The following is a 23,857-nucleotide window of genomic DNA, read 5'->3' on the forward strand; positions in this document are numbered from 1 at the left end:
TTTTGAAGATAGAAGGAGGTACTAGCAATAATTTATTGAAGAAGTAAAGAACCCGTGTCAATAATTTGATATGAATTCCTGTACCATAGATCAAGAGTTTGATGTTGACTTTAGTTTTCTTAATTATCAATTTACATTTTTATTTTAAAAATAAGTAATTAATTTTTATAATTAGAAATTTTACACTTATCTTTTATGATCTTCCAATACATATTACATACACGATCACAAAAGTCTTTCAACTGAACCAATGAGAATTAAAATTTTAATTGGTTTTCATTAATCTTCTTCGGTTGCAATCTAAATTAATTATTTTTTAGTTCAAAAAACCTTTCATGCTCACTTTGAACTCATTTTGAACCAATGAAAATCATTCTTTCATAATTTATTATTATATACAAGTCAAATTTAAATAGTGAAAAACTACATCTTTATTGCAAAGATGCATTAATCAAGTAACCTAAACAAATCATTTTTCATTACTTATCTAAAAAATAACTTATCAAATTCTATACATACAATTTATACTCCATATGATTATGTTATTTCATTGTTTTTTTTTTTTTTTTTTTTTTAAATATTTTTTTTAATGATAACTAGGAGAATTTAATGAATCAGAGCAAGCAACTTCTAACCATTGTGGTTGTGTCTCACAACCTCGTATACTGATAGATATTTCTTTTGATTTAAGTGCTCTGATAGGTTTCAAAATTTTTGTACAACTCGTCCTAAGAGCACAGGAAATTATGTACTACTGTATATGAAAATAATGGAGAAGGAATTTCGAAAAGGGATCCAAAAGGGCAACAAAATCCCATAATCATTTGGCAGGAAGCAATTCTCAAGAACTATATGATACTATAGTCTCAAGATCTAGCTATTCATGAACAAACACACGTGTAATTGCTAATTTAGTGATTTTTGAATTTGCACATTTATTGTGGCTAAGGGATGAGCGTGGTAGGGTTTTTTTTTTTTTTTTTTTTTTAATTAAAAAAAAAACTAAATTTTAGGACCGTATGGCCTTTTACGTAATTATTATTATTATTATTTACTTGTAAGTGAATAGGATAGAGACATTTTGGGTATTCAAAGTATGTCCAAATAAGAGAAACCTCTTAAATAATATTTCGGATGAGAGTATACATAAAACAATATCAGCAAAATAATCTTTAAAAAAATGTCCTAAGTATGTTCAAAATCAGCGCAATGTCAGCAATCAAGCATTCCTTCAACGATAGTGATTTTCTTTTTGTAGAAATGCTACATGTTGCTTCTGTTAAATTTTGAGTTCCCCCCAGTCGGCTATTTGATCATGAATCTCGATCTGATAATTGTAAAGGGTTTTTATCAGTTCCAAATTCATGCTAAAGATGACCATAATTGTATGAGTTTGTACAAATGATCAAAGAAAAACTGAATATTGAAACCGTCTTGCTGCATAATCTTAAGGTTCTTCCACCAATTGAAAAGTAAATTTAGAATGACCTCTTATATTGCACATGCTGTGTGCAACAGTACAAAATATGTAAGCTCGTAATAAAATAGAAGCCGTGTACTACACTAGATCAATACAACGAGAAAGGATTTTTGAGAAAAAGATCCCAAAGGGCAACAAAACCCAATAAATTTTTAAGGAAAAAATTAACAAGAACCAGATGATAATTTGTCTCACGATCTACTCATTAATGAATAAATACATGAAGTATTTAATTGCAAATAGTTCTCAGAACAGAGCATATCACAAGGACCATGAACAAAGCTCTAATAGAATTTTCAGGAAGAAGACTAGAGACTGTTAGGACTAAGCGCTTACCCACTACACCTAAAGCTATAGTTAATGGAAAGGGCACAACTTTATTCACTTAATGGGAGACACCCTAGTGCCAACAAGTTGACTGAGACTTAGCTCAACTTGGCTTCCACCTTTGTAGGATGTTCAATTTGGACCCTCCTCACCCCCCTGGCTTCGCCTCTGGTGGCAGCCCAGCACCAACAAGTTGACTGAGATTTCTGCTTCTGCAGGATGTTGGACTAGGCCACTAAGCTTCCGCCCTAAAGAGGGGTAAATGAAGTTGCTAACACTATCACACTTTACTCATCCAACTTTGATTTCACTGAAAATATGTCCTTGGTGTGTTCAAAATCAGCTCCATGTCAGCAATCAAGCATTCCTTCTCTGGTAATGATTTTCCCTTTTTAGATGCTGCATGTTGCTTCTGTTCAACTTTGAGTTCCTCCAATTTACTTGTTAGATCACTAATCTGGGTATGATAACTGAAAAGGGTTTTATCAGTTTGAAATTCTTGATAAAGACGAAACCACGATTGTGCAAGTCTATACAAATTATCAAAGGCAAACTGAATATTGAATCCGGCACGATGCACAAGCTTAAAGTGCTTCCACCAAATTCGTAGCTTAAAGTGCTTCCACCAAAGTACTTCACAGCGGAATGTTAAGCCCGGCATATAAAGTTACAGAAATCGCGACGTTCCCTGAATTTGCTTGTTCCAGTTTGCAGCTTCAGAGGATGATCTAGATGCAAGGAGAGTTGGATTACATACAAGCGCATGATTTGTGAAGGATGAAGTAACATCGCTTGCAACAGTAGGTATCACCATAACACACTTCTCCACATGCCGCACAGTAGTACTGTCTACGTATCACATCTTCAAAGTATTCCGCAATAAGAAGTTATGTCTCCTATATCGTTCCACATACATTAATGTCAACCAATGCTCGTGGCTGACATGTTGAACGTGCTCGAGGTTAAGAAGCATTCGAGCACAGTCAAGATCGATCTTGAAATTGCACTGCTTACAACGAAAGCTATGACCCTGTTCGCTGTAACATCTATTGTTACAGAAATCGCAAAAAAGTGTGGTGATTCAGTTTCAGTATTACCAAATTGCAGCAGCGTGAGAGGGTGGTGTGGGTGAATGGATAATTGAATTTCTTGCTGCAGCTTGGCGCAATAAACATCCGTTTCGAAATCACAGTCGTATCAACGGTAGGGGAAGCTCAGACGAGTTTCCTGACACGCATCGCAATTAACAGCTGTGTCATCTTCAATATCGTGTAGGGTGAGAGAGTGAGATGAATGGTAGAAGTGTTGAATCTCAGCCGGCAATGCGGCGCATGATTCATGAAGATAATATCTGCATTCGTAGCAATAATGGGCGGGGCCTTTGAAACGTTTTTGGCATGCAAAGCATTTTACAGATCCACAGGACTCGTCAACTATCAGTGGATGCCTATGTCTGAAGTGTTCCTTCTGAGGCATTGAGAGTTTATTCTCCAATGATCAGTAAGGTTTCTACACTCTCTTTCACGGCGGTAGAGTCTGAGTGCAATCCACAAGTGAAATTAGAGCTGTGTAAACTTAAAAACGATGAGCAGAGAGAGACAGAGAGCGAAGTGTACGGTGGTAGATGAGAAAGAAGAAAAAAATCAGTGTAGCAGATAGAGTGACACAGTGAGGGGAACAAAAAGTCAGAAGCTAGAATGGAGAAATTTAAGAATATCAATAAAAAATTAATAATAAAAAAATTGTTGAGCTGGGTAGCTTGAGAAAACAAATCCTTGGAAGGAAAATGCTAAAGATTCGTACTATTGAAGGATTTCCTACAAACAGTTTGTAGGAGTTACTATAGATAGTGTTACGAGGCAGCTTGTGAAGACCATGTGCATGTCATGTGACCAGCCAAAGTTACCAAATTCACTTAACCACCAACACCAGGCCACCAACCCTCTGCCCCTTCCTCCCTCTCTCTCTCTCTCTCTCTTACTTAATCAACCCAAGTAAAATAAAACCCCAACTATTTCTCTCTTTGCCAGCCGGCCCCTCACTTGCTCTCTCCACTACTGTTCATCGCCGCAGCCAATTCTTGGATTTTATTGGTTAAGTGGACACAGTATATTATTTTATAAATGAATGAGTGTGGTTTTGTACTTCAATAATTAATATAGAGCCAATGAATTGAGTTTATTAATACAAATCATCTGATTGAGCTACAAATTTCTTGTTCAATTTGCAATAAAAGCACAAGAAACTGTGTAATTCACTAGATAGATATAATGGGAAAGGAATTCAAGAAAATATCCAAAAGGAAAACAAAAACCCAAAACATTTTGAATGAAACATTTATCAAGAAACACATGATAATTTGCCTCAAGCCTACCCTTTAATCAATAAATACAGCAGGTTTTTAATTGCTAATAGTTCTCACAGAAGATATACCTTGGGTACAGAAAAGTAAATACAATAGCATTACAGGAACCATGAACAAATCCCTAAATAAATTCTTAGGAAGAAAGCTGGGAACTCCAGAAACGAACCTTGTATAATTCCATCACACACAACGAATCCAACTTATCACAGAAAATCTGTCCACACCATCTTCGAAAGTAGTTCAAAGTCTTCAACCAAAATATCCTTTTCCAATTTTGATTTTCCTTTTTTAGATCTTATATGCTCCTCTTGTTTAACTTTGAGTCCATCCAATTCAGTTGTTAGATCGTTAATCTTCATTTGATTATCAAAAATGGTGTTGTCAATTTTATATTCGCACAGAATACGAATAAGTGATTGTGCAAATCTATACAAATGATCGAAGGCAAACTGGATATCGAACTTGGCTTCTTGCACAAGCTTAAAGTTCTTCCACCAATTGAAAAGTAAAGTCCTATTGATATCCTTAGCCTTTGTATTGCACATGCTATGTACAACTCCACAAAATATGTTTAGGAAACGAGTCTTTGTCTCTAGATTTAAAGGGGATTTTTCACTAATATCCCCATATTTAATAAATAAGTTCTTCAGAAAAGGAACAAAGTTCTTAGAGACCTTGTAATCCCGGACCTTTACAACTTTTGAATCCAAGTCCCAAAATGTAATTCCCGAACACTCCTCTATCTTATCTTTACCATCATCAAAAGTGACACTCATCAAAAACAGTATGAATGTCTCCTGAAGATGATAAAATATTGGGCATGATGGGCTTACCTTAATGGGCCTGACGGATTGGGTCTCTTGGGCCTGCGTAAGTATGGTCCCAGCTTTGAAGGCCCATCACTACTGACGCAGCAAGGGCCCATGGTCCGGTAATGAGAATCCTTGCTCACCACGTTTGGAAGAATTGGGAATAGAGTCCCACATTGAAAAGATGTGGGAACCAAAAAGGGAAAGTCAACCCCTTATCACTATAAAAGGCGTAATACCCACAGAAATCGAGGTATGCTTTTATGAACCCTCTCTAACGCACTAAGTAAAACAGAGGAATTCTAACTTGACCGTTGGAGAGTCTTTGGCCGGCACCACACCGGTGCTCTCTGAAGGATTCTTTAGTTTGTTTCGTCGTGCAGGTTCAATTCGAGTCGCGAGTACGGTGTGACCCATTGGTGACGGTTTTCGACGTCATCATCTCCTCTGAACATTCCAAATCCTCTAGAATATCATCTTTTTTCATAACCTCGGCTTTAGACATTCTCTCTCTAGTCAAATCTCTAATAGCTACTTCAACACCCTTGAATTCCTTCTGCTCATCTTCATTAGAAGGGTTAAATATGTGTGCCAAGGTTAAACCTCTTTTATCAGCCATATCTCTATCCACATTTCTGAACTCCACGCCTCCATGCTTTCGGCTAATTGAAAGTAACACCTGGTAAACAACCAGAATTTAAGCCAATGTAATGAATTATAGGTCTACGAAGTCAAGAGATAAGCTACAGCAAGAGGATGACATAAGAAATATATATATATATATGTAATTTTTTTTTTTTTTTGGGAGAATCAATGAGATAAGAAATAGAATTGTGCAAAATTGTGTATTAGAAATAGACATGGACTTATTATTTTTTTTCCACTAATTATAAAGAACCACGTAAGATAGTTACAGTAAAGGGTATGAAAAGGTGAGTTGAATTGGAATTATTTGACAAGATTTGTTTTGTTTTTAACTCCTGAATTTTTGGTGACTTGACTTGAGAGTTGATAGGATTAAGTGTATTGTCATGCTAAGCATTAATGTTTAGTTATTTTTAAGGTAATATTCATTGCACACAGTGGCGGTGCTACATTTAGAGGGTTCAAATGAACCCTTGCCCTGGGACAAAAAGAATTTTTATTTTATTTTATTATTTGACCACCCTAAAATAAAAATATGAACCCCCTAAAAGAAGCTCAACAATAAATTAATTCAACACCAACCTTAATCTTGGACTTTCTAAACAAAAAGAAAAAAAAAATCCAACAACAAACCAATTTGATCTAAAATCTGGAAAAAAAAAATAGCAAGCCCAACAACAAAAATTAATAATTTATTGATTTTAAATCTTAAGAAAATATAATTAAGTGGGTAGAAAAGTGTAAGTATTAAAAGAAAACTTCCTATTGGCCATTTTTGAACTAAAACTATGACTTGAAGTCACAATTTTACAGTTCAAAATTGTGAATTCTAATCATGATTTCAGTTTAACGGAAAAATGCAAAAGCTTCCTATTGGCAGTTTGGGTCAAATTCAAACCTACCCATACATGAACTCTCAATTTAGTATTACACCCATGAACCCATCATTTCATTTCCTCTACACGAAAGCCAAGAGGTCCACAGATCGTTGTCTTTGCAGTTGTCGTGCACAGAGCCACTGTCAGGAGAAGATAGTGATGTTGGATCTCTAGCAACATATGGAAGCCATGGTCCAAGCTATGGGTTCACAATATAAGGAAAGAGAGAGAAAGGGGATGTGGTTTGGAAGGTTGGAGAGTAAAACTATGCAGAGCACGTGGGCATGACCATTGGAACCCTGTGAACTTGGACAGGTATATGTATAAGTGGGTTGAAGTCTAGTCAATGGTTGATGACTAGTTGCACACAACCTCTGGTTGGATGAGGAAGTCAAGGTTCCATTTGTTGGGTCTCAAATAATATTATTTCAAATATTAGCAATCCAAAATAACAATCACACACAAAGATACAAATATTTACGTAAAAAATCATTTCTTCTTGAAGGGAAAAACTTTGAGGCATACTCCGAATTAATTCATTATTATAAAATCAATTACAATAATTCTTTTGTATATCTCATGGTTAAAGAAAAATTTCACCTGTTTTTCTTTGCTCTCACACACACTAATTATCTCTATCAAAGGTGGTAATATTTTGCTCTCTCTTTTCTATTTTTCTTCTCCACGCACAACTCTCTCTCTTGGCTGTCTTCTTTCTCTAAGTGGCTCCCTCTTGACTGCTCCCTCTTTTCTCTTGTGCAGCTTCATTTTTCTCTATCTCTTCCTCTTCTATATGTGGCACTTCCTTGTTACTGCTCTCACCAATTCTTATACGGCACACTAGTCCTTACTTTTATAAGCAAGTTTGCCACCCCACATGAATCCTAAAAACACATGGATTCCTAACACTAGTTTAACTAGAATTCTTGTCATGCGCGTGGCTACTTGGATTCCTAATACTAGTTTAACTAGAATTCTTGTCATGCATGTGACTACTTGCTTGCCTACTTTGGACAAGCCTATTAAGAAGTTCTAGCCTTATGTGGGCTAGATCAATGTGCGTTGATGCACCCAACAATCGCCCTTCAATTCAAATCCATGCTAATCAAGCCAACACAAGGCTTGACCTTCTTCATTATCTTCACTAGAATTGAGGGCACCTCATCAATGTCAATGCCTCTCATTCTTAAAGAATTTATCTCATCTTGGATTTCCTTAATCCAATCCTTTAGCTCCCTTTCATCAGAAGTCCAGTTATTCTTGAAGCTAACAGTATGATGTTCTCCAGTAGTCCTCTTCTATCATGAGGTTCAACAATCTCTAGTGGAGGATATTGCTCCCCTTGCTCAAGACCTCCAAGGTATTTCGCTTCATCATCATCCTATGTAGCTTAGCATCTTCATATTCTTCATCACCTATCACTTCCTCATCTGAAGCACTGTCAGACAATGAGAATTTCACTCTCTTGGTATCAACACCATTAATCTCAACTCTCATTTGTGGAGTTTTCTCAAAATCTTTAATTTCATTGAACTTCTTCTTACAGGTCTTCACACATGTCATGTACACACTACAACATGCATATCCTCTTGCAACAACCAATGACCCCTTAATAAGTTTCCATTTTTCATTCGGTCTATAGCCAATGTAGAAAACACATTCATATTTAAATCTAGAGTATGTTGCACATCCTTCAACCTTATGGTGCTACCAACATTGGTTTCGATGCACACATTACCAATTCCCACAATTTTTGAGTAACTAAAATTACCCATCTTCATTGTACCAAAATCCCCAACTTTGTACGTTGTAAACAACCCTTTCATGGGAATAACGTGGTGAGATGCTATCAAATCAACAACCCACTCAACATCATTATTAGCAACATGCTCATACTTTTTCTCTTCAATAGAGAGTACCACAACATCCTCAACAATCACAGTAGCTATCGTATTTTTCTTATTATCATTCTTTTCATCTCTACCTTCAATTTATTTATTTACTTATTTATTTTTTATTCCAATGCCGACATTCTCTTCTTATATGACACTTTTTCCCATAGTAGTAGCATTCTATAGTTTCCTTAAATTGAGATATGTCTTTTGATTGTGTCCATTTAATTTTCAATCATCAGGTCCTCTGCTTCTACCTCTGCTTTTGTTCTCCATGACAAAAGCTTGATCTTGTGCAATGTCCATATTCGCATATCTCCTACAAACTTCTTCACTTAAAATCAAATCTTGAATATCATCATATTTGAGTTCGCTTTTCCCTGCAGAATTACTCACTGCCATTCTCATGACTTCCCAACTGTTTGGTAAAGAAGCCAAGAGAATCAATGCATGAACCTCATCATCAAATTCAATTTCCACCGAGGATTATCGATTTGTGATCGTGTTGAGATCATTCAAATGTTGTGCTATAGGAGTGCCTTTTGCTTTCTCCAGATTAAATAACTTCTTCATTAGATGCATCTTGTTGTTAGCCGATGGCTTTTTATACATACCAGACAAAGCCTTCATTAGATCCACCATGGTATTCTCCTTCACAACATCATGTGAAACTAATCTCGACAGAGTTAATCGAATAACTCCCAATACCTGTCTATTAAGAAGATTCCATTTTTCATCCTTCATAGTTTTAGGTTTCTTCCCTAAAAAGAGGCAGATGCAATTTCTTCCCATAAAGATAATCTTCAATCTATATCCTCCAATACCCAAAGTCTATTCCATCAAACTTCTCAATTCCTAAAGTCTTGCCTTCTTCTTCAGCCATTACTTCTACTGAAACCTTAGCCCTAATACCAATTGTTAGGTCCTAAATAATATTATCACAAATATTAGCAATCCAAAATAACAATCACACACAAGAACACAAATATTTAAGTGGAAAACCCTTTCTTCTTTAAAGGAAAAACCACAAGACAAACTTCTAATCAATTCACTATTATCAAATCAATTACAATAATTCTTGTTTATGTCTCACGGTTAAAGGAAAAATCTTTCTTATTTTTCTTTGTTCTCACACATGTTAATTATCTCTATCAAAGGCGGCAACACTTTACTCTCTCTTTTCTATTTTTCTTCTCCATGCACATCTCTCTCTCTTGGCTATCTTCTTTCTCTAAGCGGCTCCCTCTTGGCTGCTTTCTCTTTTCTCTTATGCGGCTTCCTCTGTCTCTATCTCTTTTATATGTGGCACTCCCTTGTTGCTGCTCTCACCAATTCTTATATGGCACACTAGTTTTTGCTTTTTTAAGCAAGTTTTCCACCCAACATGAATTTTAGGAACATATGGATTCCTAACACTAGTTTAACTAGAATTCTTGTCATGCATGTGGCTACTTGGATTCCTAACATTAATTTAACTAGAATTCTTGTCATGCACGTGACTACTTTCTTGCCTAGTTTGGACAAGTCTATTAAGAAGTTCTAGGCTTATGTGGTCTAGCTCAATGTGCATTGATGCACCCAACAACAATATCTAGCACCTTAATAGAGAAATAAGAAGTAGTTGATTGGGCTAAAAAAGCCACTCCAACAAACCAGTTTCAAAGAGCTCCTTAGGTGTAAAGAGTTTGGTAGGGGGAAGAAAAATAAAATCCCTAGGAGTAATCAATTGATCCGAAACCTAACTCTATCCTATTATAAAGAAAAGGCTTTGGCGGAGGAAAACATCACTAAACACCTATTGTAGCAAAACATCCTTAAAAGCACTAGTATTGGTGGTGCTAAAAAGCAAAATTGCTATTTTTAGCACCACAAACTACAAAATTGGGGTTGCATTGGTGGAGTCATATCTAAAATTTTTAGCTCTTGAGCTACAGTGCACAACCATCTATAGCTGTGCAGCTAAACCAATATATTATGTTTTATTGTTCCCTCCAATTAAATATTATTTCTTCTATCTTTTTTTTTTTTCCTATTCCTTTTTCTTCCCTATGGCTTTCTCTCTTTAGTTCAGTCTCGCCCTCTCCCCCTTTTTTTTTCCTCACTCTCGCTAACCTAAGCCCCAACCCTTACCGAGAGTTGATCCTCACTCTCTCTTCAATTCATCACTCTTGTCAACCCAAGCCCCTACCCAGCACCAATTCTCACTCTCTTCGTTCTCTACCCCTCTCTCTCTCTCTCTGCTATCTCATGCCTCTCTCATTTGCAGCATTTGCCATGGTTTTCGTTGTGGGTAGGGGGTTTGGCGAAGTTTATGTGGTTGGTGGTGGATTTTGGTTGTGGCAGTGGGTTAGTGGGGTTTCGGGTTTGGCTAGATTTCGGTTGATTGTGGTTGTTTGTTGGATTTTTTAGGTAGATTTCTATGGGTTTGAATGGGTTTCAAGTTTAGCTGTTGTGGGTTTGTGTTTGTGTTTTCCGATTTGTTGTGGGCAGTGGGCTATGGGTTAAGATCATGGATTTGTGTTTTTGTTGGCTTTTTGGTTCTTCTTCCCATAGGAGTTTCACACTTGTAGTGGTGGTGGTGCCGTGAGTGCTTGAAGAAGTTTCACACTTGTGGTAATGGTGGTGGTGGTGTTGACAGCATTAGTGACTGTGGATTGAAAAAAGGGAGAAAGAGAGATAGAGAAGAACAGAGAAAAAAGTAATAAGTAAATGAATTATTTATTGTAGTAGATACTTTTTATTGTATTATTTATATTATTTTATTTTATTGTACTCTTAACTTTAAAGTACTTTTTACTTTTTTTTATTTAAAAAAAAATACTTTTTAATTTTTAGCCAAGCGATGGCATGTTAAAGTAGGTCTTAGTTCAAAATTCAAATTTATCTTTGACCTTGCTAAAATCGATAAAGGCCAATATTTTTGCACTTTGTTTCTTCTTGATAATTTTTTTGGCACTTTAATGGTAGACTACTATTTTACACAAACACCCTTTCAATACCTATAATTCTATATTTTCAAAAATGTTTCATCTTTCTGTTTCAAAACAACAAAAACCATCGCCGAAATGTAAATTAAACACTCACCAATAAACGTTCATGAATTTCTAGATAGTTTGCATTTTATATCCAAATTAAAAAACAAACAAAATATTCATTGTTTTGAATAAAAATTATTGCTAGAACAACGTATTGGACTTCAGTTATTCCATTAGAAGACTGTGAATTTGGGCATACCTCATCAAGCACGCAATTGATATGTGCCACATAGTTGCTACATTCTGCACATCGATAAACACATTCCACCCTGTCTCTACTTTCCTCACAAGCATCACAATAGTATTCACCCAAATCGTCATCACAGGAATCGTCATCCGCAAAATAATCTTCTAGGTAAAGCGGATCTATACACTACAAGAAAACTGAGCTACTGCGGCGGGTGCAAAAACTGCCGCTATATGTCGCCTATTGCGGCGCATTTTTGGTCCGCCGCTGTACATGAGATCTATTGCGGCGTTCTATATGCCCGCCGCAATAAACCTGTTTTAGCGGCATTCAGCTTAGATATAGCGGCAGGTCAATGACCTGCCGCAATAGCTCAAGTATTTTGCGGCATACTACAGCGGCGGGCCAATGAACTGCCGCAATAGACCTGTTTCAGTGGCATTAAACTTAGATATAGCGGTAGGTCAATGACCCGCCGCAATATGTACTCCTTTTTGCTGCGGGTTGGACCGCCGCAATAGACATTTAAATTTCCCACTATTTTTTCGTCTTCCCATTTAAAGATCAAATAGTAAATTACACCCGATTGGCATAAAAATTGGCATGCATGTTAATAACATATAGAAAATGTGATCCAACGGTTGGATTTTCAAAATTTGAATTCAACAATAAATTATTGGTTGGTGTAACATTTTTTAGTATTACATCAAGTGTAACTAGAACCTAACGATATATTTCTTAATTCGATGTGAATTTTGACAAATTTACCATTAGATTACATTATCTTCATATATTTTTCATGCATACAGAATTCCAAGGTGATCAAAGATTAATAGCCATGTCATCAATCAATTATTTAAATTCAAGTTTTTGTAATTTAAAATAACGTATAAAAGATGAGTTAAAAGGTCAAATGGTAAATTACACCCGATTGGCATGAAAATTGGCATGCATGTTAAAAAAAAATAGAAAATGTGATCCAACGGTTGGATTTTCAAAATATAAATTCAACAATAAGTTATTGGTTGGTGTAACATTTTTTAGAGTTACATCAAGTGTAATTAGAACCCAATGATATATTTCTTAATTCGATGTGAATTTTGACAAATGTACCGTTAGATTACATTATCTTCATATATTTTTCAAGCATACAAATTTTCATGGTGATCAAAGATTAATAGTCTTGTAATCAATCAATTATTTAAATTCAAGTTTTTCTAATTTAAAATAACGCATAAAAGATGACTTTAAAGATCTAATGGTAAATTACACCCGATTGGCATGAAAATTGACATGCATGTTAAGAACATATAGAAAATATGATCCAACGGTTAGATTTTCAAAATATGAATTTAACAATAAGTTATTAGTTGGTGTAACATTTTTTAGAGTTATATCACGTGTAACTTGAACCCAACCCTATATTTCTTAATTTGATGTGAATTTTGGCAAATCAACCGTTAGATTACATTATCTTCATATATTTTTCATGCTTACAAAATTTTAAGGTGATCAAAGATTAATAGTCATGTCATCAATCAACTGTTTAAATTCAAGTTTTTGTAGTTTAAAATAATACATAAAAGATGAGTTTAAAGATCAAAGGGTAAATTACATCCGATTGGCAAGAAAATTAGCATGCATGTTAAAAACATATAGAAAATGTGATCAAGCGGTTGGATTTTCAAAATATGAATTCAACAATAAGTTATTGGTTGGTGTGACATTTTTTAGAGTTACATCAAGTGTAACTTGAACCCAACCATATATTTCTTAATTCGATGTGAATTTTGACAAATCTACCGTTAGATTACATTATCTTTATATATTTTTCATGCTTACAAAATTTTAAGGTGATCAAAAATTAAAAGTCATGTCATCAATAAATTATTTGAATTCAAGTTCTTGTAGTTTAAAATAACGCATAAAAGATGAGTTTAAAGATCAAATGGTAATTTACATCCAATTGGCATGAAAATTGGCATGCATGTTAAGAACATATAGAAAATATGATCCAACGGTTGAATTTTCAAAATATAAATTCAACAATAAGTTATTGGTTGGTGTAATATTTTTTAAAGTTACATCAAGTGTAACTTGAACCTAACCCTATATTTCTTAATTCAATGTGAATTTTGACAAATGTACCGTTAGATTACATTATCTTCATATATTTTTTAAGCATACAAAATTTCAAGGTGATCAAAGATTAATAGTCATGTAATCAATCAATTATTTAAATTCAAGTTTTTGTAATTTAAAATAACGCATAAAAGATGAGTTTAAAGATCAAATGGTAAATTATATCCAATTGGCATGAAAATTGGCATGCATGTTAAGAACATATAGGAAATGTGATCCAAGAGTTGGATTTTCAAAATATGAATTCAACAATAAGTTATTGGTTGGTGTAACATTTTTTAGAGTCACATCATGTGTAACTTGAACCCAAACCTATATTTCTTAATTCATTGTGAATTTTGACAAATCTACCATTAGATTACATTATCTTCATATATTTTTCAAGCATACAAATTTTCAAGGTGATCAAAGATTAATAGTCTTGTAATCAATCAATTATTTAAATTCAAGTTTTTCTAATTTAAAATAACGCATAAAAGATGAGTTTAAAGATCAAATGGTAAATTACACTTGATTGGCATGAAAATTGGCATGCATGTTAAGAACATATAGAAAATATGATCCAACGGTTAGATTTTCAAAATATGAATTTAACAATAAGTTATTGGTTGGTGTAACATTTTTTAGAGTTATATCACGTGTAACTTGAACCCAACCCTATATTTCTTAATTTGATGTGAATTTTGGCAAATCAACCGTTAGATTACATTATCTTCATATATTTTTCATGCTTACAAAATTTTAAGGTGATTAAAGATTAATAGTCATGTCATCAATCAACTGTTTAAATTCAAGTTTTTGTAGTTTAAAATAATACATAAAAGATGAGTTTAAAGATCAAAGGGTAGATTACATCCGATTGGCAAGAAAATTAGCATGCATGTTAAAAACATATAGAAAATGTGATCCAGCGGTTGGATTTTCAAAATATGAATTCAACAATAAGTTATTGGTTGGTGTGACATTTTTTAGAGTTACATCAAGTGTAACTTGAACCCAACCATATATTTCTTAATTTGATGTGAATTTTGACAAATCTACCGTTAGATTACATTATTTTCATATATTTTTCATGCTTACAAAATTTTAAGGTGATCAAAGATTAAAATTCTTGTCATCAATAAATTATTTGAATTCAAGTTCTTGTAGTTTAAAATAACGCATAAAAGATGAGTTTAAAGATCAAATGGTAATTTACATCTAATTGGCATGAAAATTGGCATGCATGTTAAGCACATATAGAAAATGTGATCCAACGGTTGAATTTTCAAAATATGAATTCAACAATAAGTTATTGGTTGGTGTAATATTTTTTAAAGTTACATCAAGTGTAACTTGAACCTAACCCTATATTTCTTAATTCAATGTGAATTTTGACAAATGTACCGTTAGATTACATTATCTTCATATTTGTTTTAAGCATACAAAATTTCAAGGTGATCAAAGATTAATAGTCATGTAATCAATCAATTATTTAAATTTAAGTTTTTGTAATTTAAAATAACGCATAAAAGATGAGTTTAAAGATCAAATGGTAAATTATATCCAATTGGCATGAAAATTGGCATGCATGTTAAGAACATATAGGAAATGTGATCCAAGGGTTGGATTTTCAAAATATGAATTCAACAATAAGTTATTGGTTGGTGTAACATTTTTTAGAGTCACATCACGTGTAACTTGAACCCAAACCTATATTTCTTAATTCGTTGTGAATTTTGACAAATCTACCATTAGATTACATTATCTTCATATAATTTTATACTTATAAAATTTCAAGGTGATCAAAGATTAATTGTTATGTCATCAATCAATTGTTTAAATTCAAGTTTTTGTAGTTTAAAATAACGCATAAAAGATGAGTTTAAAGATTAAATGGTAAATTACATCCAATTGGCATGAAAATTGACATGCATGTTAAGAACATATAAAAAATGTGATCCAACGGTTGGATTTTCAAAATATGAACTCAACAATAAGTTATGGGTTAGTGTAACATTTTTTAGAGTTACGTCAAGTGTAACTTGAACCCAACCCAACCTCACATTTCTTAATTCGATGTGAATTTTGACAAATCTACTATTAGATTACATTATCTTCATATATTTTTCATGCTTACAAAATTTCAAGGTGATCAAAAATTAATAGCCATGTCATCAATTAATTGTTTAAATTCAAGTTTTTTTAGTTTAAAATAACGCATAAAAGATGAGTTTAAAGATCAAATGGTATATTACATCCGATTGGTATGAAAATTGGCATGCATGTTAAGAACATATAGAAAATATGATTAACGGTTTGATTTTCAAAATATGAATTCAACAATAAATTATTGGTTGGTGTAACATTTTTTAGAGTTATATCACGTGTAACTTAAACCCAATCCTATATTTATTAATTCGATGTGAATTTTGACAAATCTACCGTTAGATTACATTATCTTCATATATTTTTCATGCTTACAAAATTTCAAAGTAATCAAAGATTAAAAGTCATGTCATCAATTAATTATTTAATTCGAGTTCTTGTAGTTTAAAATAACGCATAAAATATGAGTTTAAAGATCAAATGGTAAGTTACATGCAATTGGCATGAAAATTGGCATGCATGTTAAGAATATATTGAATTATTAAAATATATTTTTATTAAATAATATATTTCATTTATTTAATTTGTAGTGTTAAATTATATTTTATTAATTTGAAGTATTATATTAACTGTTATTAATTATTAAACTATACTCATTAATTTGTAGTATTAAAATATATTTACGTAATTGGAAGTATTAATTATATTGTTACTTAATTGTAGTAATTTTTTTATTTTTTATTTTTATTTTTATTTTTTATTTATTTTTTATTATTTTTATTTTTTTTTATTATTATTATTATTATTATTATTATTATTATTATTATTATTATTATTATTATTATTATATAGACTATATATATTTTTGTCGATAAAGTACATCCATAAAATGTATGCCACCTTAGCGTTAAGCTCGCGTGTGTTTCAACCATATGTTCCAGGGTCGAACCTTCTAAACAGTCCTTTTTTTCATTTTTTCAGTTTCTATCAAACTGTCTGATATGTATTAAATATAATTATGTACAACTGGATGTGTACCACTAGTCTAGTGGTAAGACACGCGTGTGACTAGCTTGGCCCAGGTTCGAGCCTTTCCAAAAACTTTTTAATATTTTATTTTTTTCTCTCCTACAAAACTACGTCGTTTTATACATCAACTTAAAACATAAAAAAAAAAAAAAACTCTAGTCTCTACAATTCACTTCAGCCGCCTCACGCCCTCACCCTCATTCTTTTCTTTTCTTCTCTACACAGACGCTTAGATCCAATTGCCTCATCCTTGCCGCCGATCCAAATAAAAAAAAAAAAAAAAAATCCAACAATGTAAATATATATATTGAAAAAGCTGAAGCGTTTGAGAATGAGAGTCTAGAGGAAGATGCGGTTGAGTTTGGAGCAAACGAGAATGAAGGAGCGGTTGTTGAAGCTGAAGAAGAAGAAGAAGAATCGGCGAAGAGATTTGAAGAGGCGGAGTGGAATGGGGATGAGGTTGAACTTGTTGTGGATAGGGATGTGGCGAACGGGGATAGAGATGGAGTTGATCCAAACAGGGGGGAAGTGGTGGTGGCGCTGGTGGTTGAAGATCCGAAGATAGGTGAAGCGGCGGAAGGAATGTTAATTTTGGTAATTGCTTTTGTTTGATTCTAGAATTTGCTAGTTTTGAATTTTTGGATTTTTTTTCTTGTACTGTAGCATCAAAGAACTTAAATTTAGCTTTAGTGTTTGAATGTGAAGTGGATAGATAGATATATAGATTCCTAGATAGCTTGAGTTGAACTGTTTGTGCTGTAATTGTCTTTAAATTTTGTTGGTCATGCTTAGATAGTTTAAGAAATTTGCAATTGGTCACTGGCTATTGAGCTGAAGAGGTCTAGAGACTTAGAGAGAACTTTCTCACTACTATTATAGAGGTCACTGGTTCCCATGGGTTGTTAGGAATAATTATTGGAATTTTAGGAGAAAATACTGAGGTGAGTAATGTCAATAAGATAATGGTACTATACAATCTCTATAAACTCTATTGGAATTTTTAAAATCAGGTTGTCTTAGCAGAATGCTCCCAGAGAATTTGGCCCTTGGTGAGTTATGACTTTATCTTTTCTTTCTAATTTTTTAAATATAAAGCCATGATTGGCGCTGCTATTATTTTTCCCCTTTTAATTAACTTGAAGTTTGGAATTATAGATTGCTAAACAAAATAAAACTTCAACATGCTTCTGCTTTATTTTTGAGATTTTTTAATGTAACGTTATATGTCACTTATCAATAGGATGGTTGCCCATGCCATAGAGTTGTTGACTGCTGAGAGTGATCCAGCAGAAACTCTTTTACGCGAAGAGCATAATAAATAAAAGAGAATCATTTTAATTTGAAAATTGACCTATTCATTGTTTTATAAGTAATTTTTTTAATGGTATAGAAGAACCACATCCAAATACACAGGTTGTGTACTTGAAAGGTAACACAAATCAAGATCACTCATTTTTAATCATTAAGAAGGATGTGAGATATGGAAAATTTTGTTATCCTCTCTTATTGGACAAACGCATGATGTTTAATTCATGATTGTCTTGTTAAGGTTTCAATATGATTTGGTGTCGATAGTGTCACTTTGGTTAAAAATACCAATGTGTTTTTGGACACTTGATTTTGGTTTACAAGAGATGGCTTCTTACTTTATGATATGAAACCCAATATTGGCTTATTGATACACATTAATTTTTTTAGTGAATGGATTAATCTATACTTTTGTGCATCTAGATTTTTTCCCAATGTTAGTGCATGGATAACTTTGGCTAAACCAAAGTGCCATGAAGTGACGTAACTTTAACTTTCACATTATTGGAATTTATCTATACCATTGGTTCAATTATATGATATCTTTCGACTTTAATAAATCAATACAACATGTGACGTTGCTATGTTTTGCAGTGTCAACACCTTGGTGTCTTTTACTAGTGTTAATGCCACTATGGGTTCCCTTTAAGTATTAAAACTTACTACATCTTGCTGGACTTGCATTAGTATATTGATAGTTCCCTAGAGGTAGGCTAAGGACATTCATGCAGAAAAGTCATCCCTAAAGAGTTCTTCATGGGTTTGTCAATAATCAATTTAATAAGATGGTTAAAGTGAAGATTAGTCTCTTTCTCTGTGATATCTAATTAATTTACTTTGTTGAAAGGAATGTGTATATGAGTTTGCAATACAGCTTGGACCATATGTTATTATTTTCTCCATGATTTATACAATCTATTAAGCCGTTGCATAGGTATGAAGGACAATGGGACATGCTATACAATCAGACATTCAATCTTGATCAAGTTTCCTTTGCTGCCGAGGGTATTAAAGATGCTCAGCAAACAGTATGTCCTAAGGAGCTTTTTTTTTCCCTTACAGATGTTTATTATTGAAAATTGACCTTAATGAGCTCTTTTGGAATGGCCATTTGTGTCACTAGACTGAACCACAGTATGGGTAATTATAGAATTACTTATTTTTTTGGTTCAATTGAGTGGCTTCCTAAAAATTTACTTAAGGCTCTGTTTGTTTCAGCTTAACAAGTTTTCAGTTGAAAAAAATTTCAGGAAAAATTGCTTATTTTCCGCTATTTGGTTGCAACTCTAAGAAATACTAAAGTTTGGTAATACTTTGGAAACTTGGCAATTATATAATTATGTATAATCAAAAAAATTATTAAGTACCATTTTCTTTTCTACTAGAGTTTGGTAATACTTTGGAAACATTTTCTGGCATTTTCTTCAAACGGAAAATCTTTTTTTTTTTAATGATTTGATAATATAATTATAACAACTTTTATTCACTACTTAAATATCAATATGAAAGAAGTAAAAAATCAACTTAAAATTTTTTTTTAAGAAGAGATACATACATAAGGCATAACCAAGGAATTTGTAGATCTCAATATATCCTGGTTACTTAAGAAAGAAAAATAATCAAGAAATGTATAGCAAAATAAAAATATTAAGAGAAACCCAAAGAAAAAATGACAGAGATATCTAGGAAAAAAAGTGAGGCGGCATAGAGAAGGGGGTTAGGCAAGACCATCTTTGAGGGACTTCCCCCCCCCCCCCCCCCCCCCCTCCTCCTTGGATGACTTAGCTTGACTCTTTGATTGCTTTTCGGTGGTCAACCAAAATGTTTTCAAGGTGACTAATACTGTCAAGCACCCCAAATGCATGCTTCATCCATTGCCAAGAGCAAATGCATCTGAATATGTGCTTAGTATCTATAATTTATTAATTTTTTTTGATCCAATTGCTCAAAGTGATGGAACTGAACTAAATGGCACACACTAGATATTTAAATCCCTGTTCTATATATCCCATGGACTTCAACTGTATTATTGCTTAGTTTGCCTGTTGAATTGTATCATAACATAATTTGTAACCATCAATGCCTTTGTGCTACCCAGTGTTCAGTAGTTTCAATAGATTTTTAGTGCCATCTCTAAGGGTCACTTTCTTATTCTAGACTGTGCCTTGTAAAATATGAAGTTCTTTTTCTTTTTGTGTGCATATGAACTGTTGGAAGTTGACTTGTGCCTAGCTATTAATCAACAGGTCTATCAGTATCTCTACTTAGGCACTTTTTGATATTTGAACTAATGTGTGTTTTTCTCATCTCAAGTAATGCTCATAAAGTTTCATGCTCCTATATGCTTATATCAAGTAATCCTCACTAACATATTCTAGATTGCACCTTGTAAAATATCATATCATTTTAATTTTTGCACGCATGTGTGTATCAACTATAAAAGTTGACTTGTGGTTGGCTATTAATCAACATGTCTATCAGTATCTCTTCTTAGGTGCTTTTTTTTTTTTTTTTTGTTTTTTATTTTTTTATTTGAACTAGTGTATGTGCTCATCTCAAGTAATCCTCATAAAGTTTGATGCTCCTATGTCTTCAGATAGCTCCAATTTATTTGGCATCATGCATAAAGCAGGGAATGGGTTTGCTAGAGATTTTATTGAGCAAGCAACCTGTTCAAAATAATCAAGTACTGCTTAAGGTAATTGATTCACCTTTCAATGTAAGGTTTTTGGATTTTAGTGTCCTATAATTTGACGGAGATATTTGTGACTGATTCAAATTGCATATATTTTTATGCAAATTATAGAGATATGCTGTCTGTATGAACTTGACAGTGTTAGTTCAAACATTATGAAGGTATATATTATTTGGCGTAGCATGCTTGTACATGTACATGTGTGTGAGTGTGTTTCAGTGTTTGTTATTGAATTGAGAGGTTTATGGAAATGAAGTTGAAATTTTGAGTTCCTAAACTGTAATTACAATTTCCGATTACAATGAATAGTGCTTCAAAAGAGAAAACACAAGTAAGGATCTCTTAGTTATATCCATAAATTTGATTGCTAAGCTGGTTTTATGTTAAAAAATTGTAGCTTTGTGAATAAAGTTGCAAACTTGGTTATAAAAGTAATATATTTATTTGTGCTTTGCAATTCACTTATTTGTAAAAATCTTACATAAATAGGCTCACATTAGGAGTCAACTGGTGTGGTGGAGTCAACTGATTTTCCATAGAAGTTATTTTACTGATTTTGGTGGGGACTACGAAATCTGGCACTTTTCTTCAATTACAACACCTTGTTGGGACCACTTTATCGGGTTTTGGTAGATACCAACTTCATCAATTTCTCTATCCAGAATAAAGTGAGTGATTAGTAGTTTTATTCCATTTTATTTTAAATGGGTTTGGTTCATAAAAATGCATAGTTTGAGAGAAATTTTTATTGTTCATGACTTACTGAATGTGTGTAATTACCAATTGAGAAGGAAAAAAAATCTAAGAATGAGATAGAAATCCTTATTCAATTCTAGAGCTTGTTCTCTTCCCATTAATGCATTGAAGGATATGTTCTGGAAGCATGGATAAAAATAATAACATTATGTATTTTGACTTGGTAACTTTGCATTATAATCCTAACTTATGCAATTTCTTTCATTGTTGTGTAGCTGGACTAGGAGAAGGGAATGATGGACTGCCTATATGCAAAATGTGAGTTTAGAATCATTGGTTTCTTCAATTTAACGTGAATATTAATTTGCTGCAAGAATTGTTGTGCCGTGTTGATGATGTATCCTAAGTTCAACACAGTTGTTAATGTGGTTTTGTAACAGGCATTGAGTGCCATGTATCATTGGCAAACACTTAAATATGTGTTGGTTGCTTAATGATATTTATGAAAATATTACTCTTGGTTGTGTGGATGTCCATAAGAATGCTTAAGGAATAAAATGAGGATCTTTTTTTAAATTATGATTTTATTGAATCCGCCTAGCTTGTGGATTGAAGGCACTCCTTGTATCACACAATGTGTGATGGCACTCCTTCTGTACACAAATGACTACATCTTTTCATTTTTTAATTTTATGATAATGGTTATAGATATTGTTATGTATTTGATAATATATTTCTATGTTAATATAATGTTAGTTTTGAGACAATTGTGGTGTTATCTAGTTAAATTTGTGGTATTGTTTTAGTGGGGCTAAAATTATTATAGGATTATTTGTAATAGAAATGTGGTTTTAAAACCCACTAGAAAAGGGGGGGAAAAAAAGACCTGTAGTGGCGGGCAAAAACCGCCACTAAAAGTCAATGCCACGAATTTTGAACATGTATGGCGGCGGTTTTATGCCCGCCGCAATAAACCTTCACCCGCCGCTAAAAGGTACATCTATAGCGGCGCTTTTCGCGACTGCCGCAATCGACCTATAGCGGCACTACAACACTGACGGGACAGCCCGCCGCAATAGCACCTGCCGCTATAGGTTGAATGTACCTTTAGCGGCGGTTTTGGCCCGCCGTAATAGCCCAGTTTTCTTGTAGTGATATGACATTTATGCTTTATGGTACTAGGCAGTGCAGCACACAGGAGATGGACATTGAAGTCATCACACTTCACACAGCGTAAATAGGAGGGGGGATCATTGTAGCGAAATTTGCGAACTTCACACTTGGGGTCATCATACACTTTCTTGAAGAATGTAACTTGGTGCCTGTGACCTTTATAATTAATTGAGGGCTTTAGTGAAGCGCAATGAACATCCAACTTAAAGTCGCACAAATTACATCCATAAAAAAAAAAAAAAAAAAAAAAAAAAAAAAAAAAAAAAAAAAAAAATGGAGAGACGATTGTGAGCCTTGCCATAACAAGCATTACATCTAAATTTTTCTGTAGGAGTAAGAACATGATCACGCGGGTAAAATGGATGTCGCACCTTTTCTACAGGTTCAAGACAGTCTTGATGGATGAAGAATTTGCATCTATTGCAATTATAGGATGGACCAGAAATGCTTTGCTCACATACACCACAGTAAACTTCAGTCTCTGTGTAATTGTGCTTTAAGAAATGCTTGTGCCTCAAATATTTCACTTTTCCCCTCTCATCCAAGGATTTTAAAATCGAGACCGTACACCACAAATTTTCACCATAATGCAGAGTGAGAGTGCGATTTGGATGAAAAGGATGTTTGATCTCTTGTGGGGCTGCAGCACATGATCTGTGAAGATAGAAATTACATTGGACGCAACCGTATATTTCACCAAAGATGACTTGAAGGCATCCATTACAGTTTACATGACCATTCCTCTCCTTGTTCCAGAGGATCAAGGGATGCCCGTGGCCGGAATTCTTAATGCACTTTTGACCTTCAAAATTTTCAGTGAACATTAGAGCACATTGAGCATCAAGGTAGAAATGACATCTATCACAGTGGAATGCAAACTGGGTGCGACTTTTCTCACAGCCTTTGCATGTAAACTTAGTAGTCTCCTGCCGCAGAATTAGAGGGCATGGGTGGAAGAAATGCTGAATCTCTTGGGGTAGTTGAATACATAATTCATGGAAGAAGTACTTGCATTTCAAGCAAGCAAAAGTTGTGTCACAACATGGTTCACTGCAAGCAGAGCAACTAGTAGAATCATTAACGTTTTTCTCAAATTTTATCAATAGAT

The 23,857-nt window shown here is 33.6% G+C and overlaps 1 long non-coding RNA gene across 3 annotated transcripts; it reads left to right on the plus strand.

The window, feature by feature from the left end:
- The first annotated feature begins 17,028 nt into the window (after positions 1-17,028).
- LOC126723254 (uncharacterized) lies at positions 17,029-22,202 on the plus strand. Of its 3 annotated transcripts, XR_007654206.1 has the most exons (5): positions 17,029-17,471; positions 19,120-19,213; positions 20,782-20,883; positions 21,370-21,894; positions 22,192-22,202. It is a non-coding gene; the product is annotated as an uncharacterized LOC126723254 (long non-coding RNA). The 3 variants fall into 3 exon arrangements; XR_007654204.1 differs by lacking the exon at positions 22,192-22,202 and having other exon boundaries at positions 21,370-22,152; XR_007654205.1 differs by lacking the exon at positions 22,192-22,202 and having other exon boundaries at positions 21,852-22,152.
- The last annotated feature ends 1,655 nt before the right edge of the window (positions 22,203-23,857 follow it).

The sequence above is a fragment of the Quercus robur genome, chromosome 4 (genome assembly GCF_932294415.1).
Source record: "Quercus robur chromosome 4, dhQueRobu3.1, whole genome shotgun sequence".
NCBI classification, from domain to species: domain Eukaryota; kingdom Viridiplantae; phylum Streptophyta; class Magnoliopsida; order Fagales; family Fagaceae; genus Quercus; species Quercus robur.